The sequence below is a fragment of the Haemaphysalis longicornis genome, unplaced genomic scaffold, assembly GCF_048455015.1.
Source record: "Haemaphysalis longicornis isolate Haplotype H1 unplaced genomic scaffold, Haemaphysalis longicornis Haplotype H1 scaffold_3, whole genome shotgun sequence".
Lineage (NCBI taxonomy): Eukaryota > Metazoa > Arthropoda > Arachnida > Ixodida > Ixodidae > Haemaphysalis > Haemaphysalis longicornis.
This window is the reverse complement of record NW_027526335.1, coordinates 193,241,864-193,247,863: the sequence shown is the minus strand read 5'-3', so window position 1 is coordinate 193,247,863 and position 6,000 is coordinate 193,241,864.

The window sequence follows — 6,000 nt, the reverse complement described above, 5'->3', positions numbered from 1 at the left end:
GGTCGACCAACCCGTCTATAGCAAAATGCGTTAGTTTTTAACAGGAAAGATGTTTAAACCTTTTGTTCCACGATCGAGCGTTACTAGAAAAATGTACTTAGAAAAAATATCGAGCTAACATCAGCGTGTGCCTCGTGAGCAGCGCCCGGCGTACTCCAGGAAGGTGCGCCCAGCGTCGGCCAGCTCAACCTTCGATTACACTCTGCCCAGCGTTCGTGGCTTGATCTCTCGAGTGCTTTTCTTCTTGCCAGTTCGCGCGCGTTTGCGCCTGAAGTGGGGAGCGCGGACGACGGGTTCGCAAAGCTGGTCGCCGTGGGCTCCACCGCGTGTTAACGCAGTCCACTTTGAGAGAGACGTAAAGACTTGTGGACAAAATGATCTGGGCCTGCCATCTATTGAGAAGTTACAGCGTTAAGTCCAGAAATCCATGTGAGGCATACAACAGCCGGGTCTCCGGCGGAGGGAGAGAGGCCGCCAGATTTGCTGTTTCTCCAGCAGCCAGCCGCCCCCCTGCCCTGGAAGCCGAGGTGCACGTGGACATCCTGGGCCTGCTCAGCAAGCGGCAGACGTCGCACTGCGGGCAGCTGCAGCTGGACCGGGGCGTCGTGTGGGGTGACCTGGAGGTACACACACTGGAGTACACAGACGGCTCCGTGCGGCAGCGCCAGGGTTCGGCCACGGTGGCAGCAGTGCTGGGGGAGGCCACCAGGCAGGCCCAGCTGCACTACGCCGCATCATCCGCCACGGCCGAAATGGTAGAAGTAGGCCTTGGCCTTGACCTTCTACTGGAACGGGAGCATCTCCCCGAGCGCTGCGCCCACTGCTGTGCGATTCCCGAGTAGCACTACTGCGGATCGGGGACGGCGACCCGCGCTCCCTACTGGTGTGGGCCGTCCGGGACAAGATGGCACGGCTGGCTGAACGGGGAGCTCGCATTCGGCTGCGCTGGGTTCCAGGCCACATTGGGCTGGAGGGCAACGAGTGGGCAGACGAGCTGGCCGCCGGCGCCCACGAGCTGCCCCCTTCGCCCACGGCGGCCCAGGCAGCTGCGGACAGGCAGCTGCGGATGACGCCCGCCTGCTGATACAGCGGCATGTACAGGCCCAGCACCCTGACCTGAGGTTAGCCGCTGGAGAGGCCCCACCACCCGTGCGGGCAACATGGATACCCCGACAGCAACGCTCGGCTGTCCTGTGCCTCCGCGTGGGTTGCGTGTGAATGGCCGAGCGAAAACACCGCCTGGAGCTGGTCGACGACCCGTCGTGCCAGCACTGCCGGGCGGCTGTCCAGTCCCTGCCGCATCTGGTCTTATGGAGTGCCCCAGTTTGTGGCAGGGAGGACCGAACTGCTGGCCGCCTTCGGGGGTAGGGCTCGGCCCATCCAAGGGTTTCTGTGGCCGCCAGGCAGCGCCAGAAGTGCGGACGGAGTCCATGAGGCCCTGGGGTCCTACCCAGCGCACTGCACGGGCCCGGGCCGGCCCAAAAGCCCGGGCCCGACTCGGCTCACGGGCCGGGCCGGGCTGCCCGAAGTCGATTATCGGCAGGCCCGGGTCGGGCCCGGGCTCAGTGTCCCAGGCCCGGGCTGGGCTCGGACTCGACACCATGGGCCCGGGCCGGGCTCGGGCTTGAATTAATAGGTCCGGCCGTTAATACTTCCGACGTGAAGTGTACAAAAGAGCATAAAAATTAATATTCTCCGTTTACTTTTACGCGCTTCCTGATGTTAGTTGTACATATTGTTTTAAAAACGTGTTTTGCTAGGTCTCATAGTCACTATACTGTCATTTTAATGACATTTCATGTACTGCATCAAGATTTTATATTTTGGTGTATAACATATCAATGATACGGTTACTAGGAATGCCCTGGCGGGGAAGGAATTAACGAAATAACTAATACACCCTGGAGCTGCGCATAGAGCGAACAGACGAACGCGTAACACGCTCTACGGTATTTTCACCGGGCCCATTGCATCATCATCTGACGTATATATATATATATATATATTGCCGCGAACCATACATTGGGTTTGTTTATTTGTGTTTTGCTTTTACCGCCCGGCTGCACCGGTCTGCGTTATCTCTGCGCCAAGGGAAGCGCGTGTTCCATTCTTTCTTTCTGTGCCGCATGTGTTATCTGTTGTGATAGGGAGAGCATTCCGATCTAACGTGAACAACCCAGAATAATCTTCTTGGATCTACTATGTTCTCGATGCGAATCGACGTTTCGAGAACCACGCGCGCCGAAAGATAAAAAGCCTGCAGTGCGGACGCCGGGGCATTCGATTCGACGACACTCGTCTGTGCAAGTCACTTTGTTGACCGCTGCTTCGCCGCCTCTGTATTCTTTTGAGTTGTTAGGGGAGCACAAGTTCGCTCCAATAAACGTATTTCTCATTCAAGACAACTGCTTCGTCCTTGTCTTCGTGACATCTGGTGGAGGTGCTGGGTACGCACCCTTCATGCCCACTACAACCTCGAAAAGCCGCCAAGCCAGTCCAACAAGAGCCAGCCCCCGCCTGCAAGATTTACCACCCGAGTTCGGTTTGATGCCAGAAGGGCCCAAGAAAAGGAACGCTGCAACCAACACCATGGTGCAAGAAACAACGTCGCCAATCGTCCTGCAGCAGCCCCGGGAACCGCCATCGTTCCGAGGAGCCCCCGCAGAAGACCCAGAAGAATGGTTGGAGAAACTGGAGCGCGTCCGGAAATTCAACAGGTGGGACGACGCAGAAACGTTCCGGCACGTTTTCTTTTACTTGGAAGATTCGGCTCGCACTTGGTTCGAGAACCACGAGAGCTCCTTGACAAACTGGGCTCAGTTCAAAAACGAGTTTACTAAGACCTTCACTACCGTCGTGCGGAAAGAAAGAGCCGCCCTTTTGTTGGAAACGCGCATGCAACACCCCAACGAAGGTATCGTGATCTTCGTTGAGGAGATGAAGCAGCTATTTCGCCGCGCGGACCCCGAAATGACGGAAGAAAAGAAGTTGCGCTTCTTAATGCGCAGAGTGAAGGAGGAACTGTTTGCTGGACTTGTCCGAAATCCGCCCAAAACCGTCGCCGAATTCGTGACCGAAGCCAGCACCATTGAGAAAGCCCTCGAAATGCGTGCTAAGCAGTATGACCGCAACTTTGTTGGCGCGGCCAATGCGAACGACTTTGGCAGCACGCGGATCCCGGCCGACAGCCTACGCGAGACTATCCGCGCAATAGTGAGAGAGGAGCTGCGGAAACTTCTCCCAACGCCGCCGCAGCCCCACGTCGCTTCCCTCACCGACGTGATTAGAGAAGAAGTGCAACAAGCGTTGGGAACTTCTACGCCATCCGAGGTACCCCGAGAGCCACAAGCTATGACATACTCCGCGGCTGTTCGACGACCCCGCCCTGCTCCAACACGCCGTCAAGAGGCCCCGCCGTACCGCCGCCCACTGTCACCCGCCCGACCCCCGGTAGCCCGAAACCAGACGCCGAGGAAGACGGACGTATGGCGAACTCCCGATAACCGTCCTCTGTGCTACCACTGCGGAGAGGCCGACCACATTTACCGTCGCTGCCCATACAAGAGACTCGGACTGCGTGGTTTCTCCGTCGACGCACCTCGCCCTCTCCCTGGCCAACGACCACGTGAGATCGACGAATATCTGTCTGAAACCAGCCGTGGCCCAGCGCGTTTCAACCGTTCGCCGTCGCCCTACCCCTACCAATCGCCGAACCGCCGTAGCAACGCTGACTTCGCCCGTGGAAGGTCCCCCAGCCCACGCGGGGGAAACTGAAGGCGGCAACTTCTGGAGGTGAAGTTGCTCTACGGCGAAAAACTAGAAACCCTCCAACGACGCAAGGACGCGCTGAAGACAGTGATTCACGACATGCCCTCATCCCGACGACCCGACCTAACCCTGACGAGACTCCCGAACACGACGACAGCTACACGGCGCGACGCGTACCCGACCTGACCGAGACGTCCGTTGAGAAGACGACGACAACGACGATGCACAGTGCCCGACCATCAACACGTACAAGCAGAGATACGACGCCCCGACGAACCCGGAACTCGAGGACGACGGCATCTGACGTCAAGGTGTCCATCGACGGCTTTGACATAGTCGCACTCGTAGACACGGGAGCTGACTATTCGGTAATGAGCGGACCATTTGCGTCTAAACTGAAGAAAGTTATGACCAGATGGGACGGTCCGCACATACGCACAGCAGGAGGCCACCTCGTGACGCCAAGTGGAACGTGCACATCGCGCGTCACCATAGACGGCACAACGTACCCTGCGGCGTTCGTCGTTCTGCCTAACTGCTCCCGCGACGTGATTCTCGGAATGAACTTTTTGACGGACAACGGCGCAATAATTGATCTGCAGACCAAGTCGATAACATTTTCCTCCAATCACTCCACGACGCCGCAGCCGAACCCCGATCACCGTGCTGCTGTCAGGATCGCCGACGATCACATCACCCTGCCACCCCGCGCGAGCTTGATGATCGCCGTCTACTGTGAGGATGCTGCTTCTGACATCGACGCTATCGTAGAGAGTGATCGAAGGTTGCTTCTCGACCGCGGTGTCTCCGTCGCAAGAGGCATTGCGCACTTTAAGCAACGCCAATCTCACGTTTTGGTCACTAATTTCACCGAAGAGTACCAGCATTTAAACAAGGGAGCTGCAATTGCATTCCTCGAAGAAACGCAAGAAGCAAGTGACGTGATCGCGGTCGCCTACTTTGAACGCACCCCCGTAGAAACCTTCAAGCTCCCGCAGCCCTTCGACGTGAATCCGGCGCTACCGCAAGAACAACGGAACAAATTATTGGCTTTGCTGCGTCGCTATAGCGAATGTTTTTCGTCGAGCGCAAAACTACGTCAGACCCCTCTAGCGAAGCACCGAATAATAACCGAAGATGGAGCCCGACCTACCCGACAGTCACCGTACCGCGTCTCTTCACACGAACGGGAAGCCATCCGGACTCAAGTCGACGACATGCTCAGCGACGACATTATACAGCCATCGAAAAGCCCATGGGCTGCGCCCGTCGTACTCGTAAAGAAAAAAGACGGCACATTAAGGTTTTGTGTTGACTACCGGCGACTGAACAAAATCACGAAAAAGGACGTGTACCCCCTCCTCCGAATCGACGACGCCCTCGACCACCTCTGCCACGCGAAGTACTTTTCATCGATGGACCTGAAGACCGGCTACTGGCAAATTGAAGTGGACGAGAGAGACCGAGAGAAGACTGCATTTATAACCCCAGACGGCCTATACGAGTTCAAGGTGATGCCGTTTGGGCTGTGCACAGCACCAGCGACGTTTCAAAGAGTCATGGACACTGTGCTAGCTGGCCTTAAGTGGCACACCTGCCTCGTATACCTCGACGACGTAGTGGTATTCGCCCGGACTTTCGACGAACACCTTGCAAGGTTGGAGTCTGTACTCGAGGCCATTCGTACGTCGGGGTTGACGCTGAAGCCTGAAAAGTGCCGTTTCGCATACGAGGAACTCAAGTTCTTGGGCCACGTCGTCAACGCCGCAGGAGTCCTACCTGACCCGGCAAAAACTTCAGCTATCGCGAACTTCCCTAGGCCGAAAGACAAGAAGGGCGTGCGAAGATTTCTCGGGCTGTGCGCATACTACCGGCGCTTCGTCGCAAACTTCGCACGCATTGCAGAGCCACTCACGCGCTTGACGAAAGACAGCACCCATTTCAGCTGGGAAAACGACCAAGAAAAAGCATTCTGCGAGCTGCAAAAACGCCTGCAAAGCCCGCCCGTGCTCGCTCATTTCGACGAAAATGCCGAAACGGAAATGCACACGGACGCCAGTGATATAGGCTTGGGTGCCGTCCTTGTCCAAAAGCAAAGCGGCTGCGAAAGGGTAATCGCCTATGCCAGCCGTGGTCTGTCGAAGGAGGAGAAAAATTATTCTGCCTCTGAGAAAGAGTGCCTGGCTATTATATGGGCGATTTCAAAATTTCGCCCATACGTGTATGGAAGGC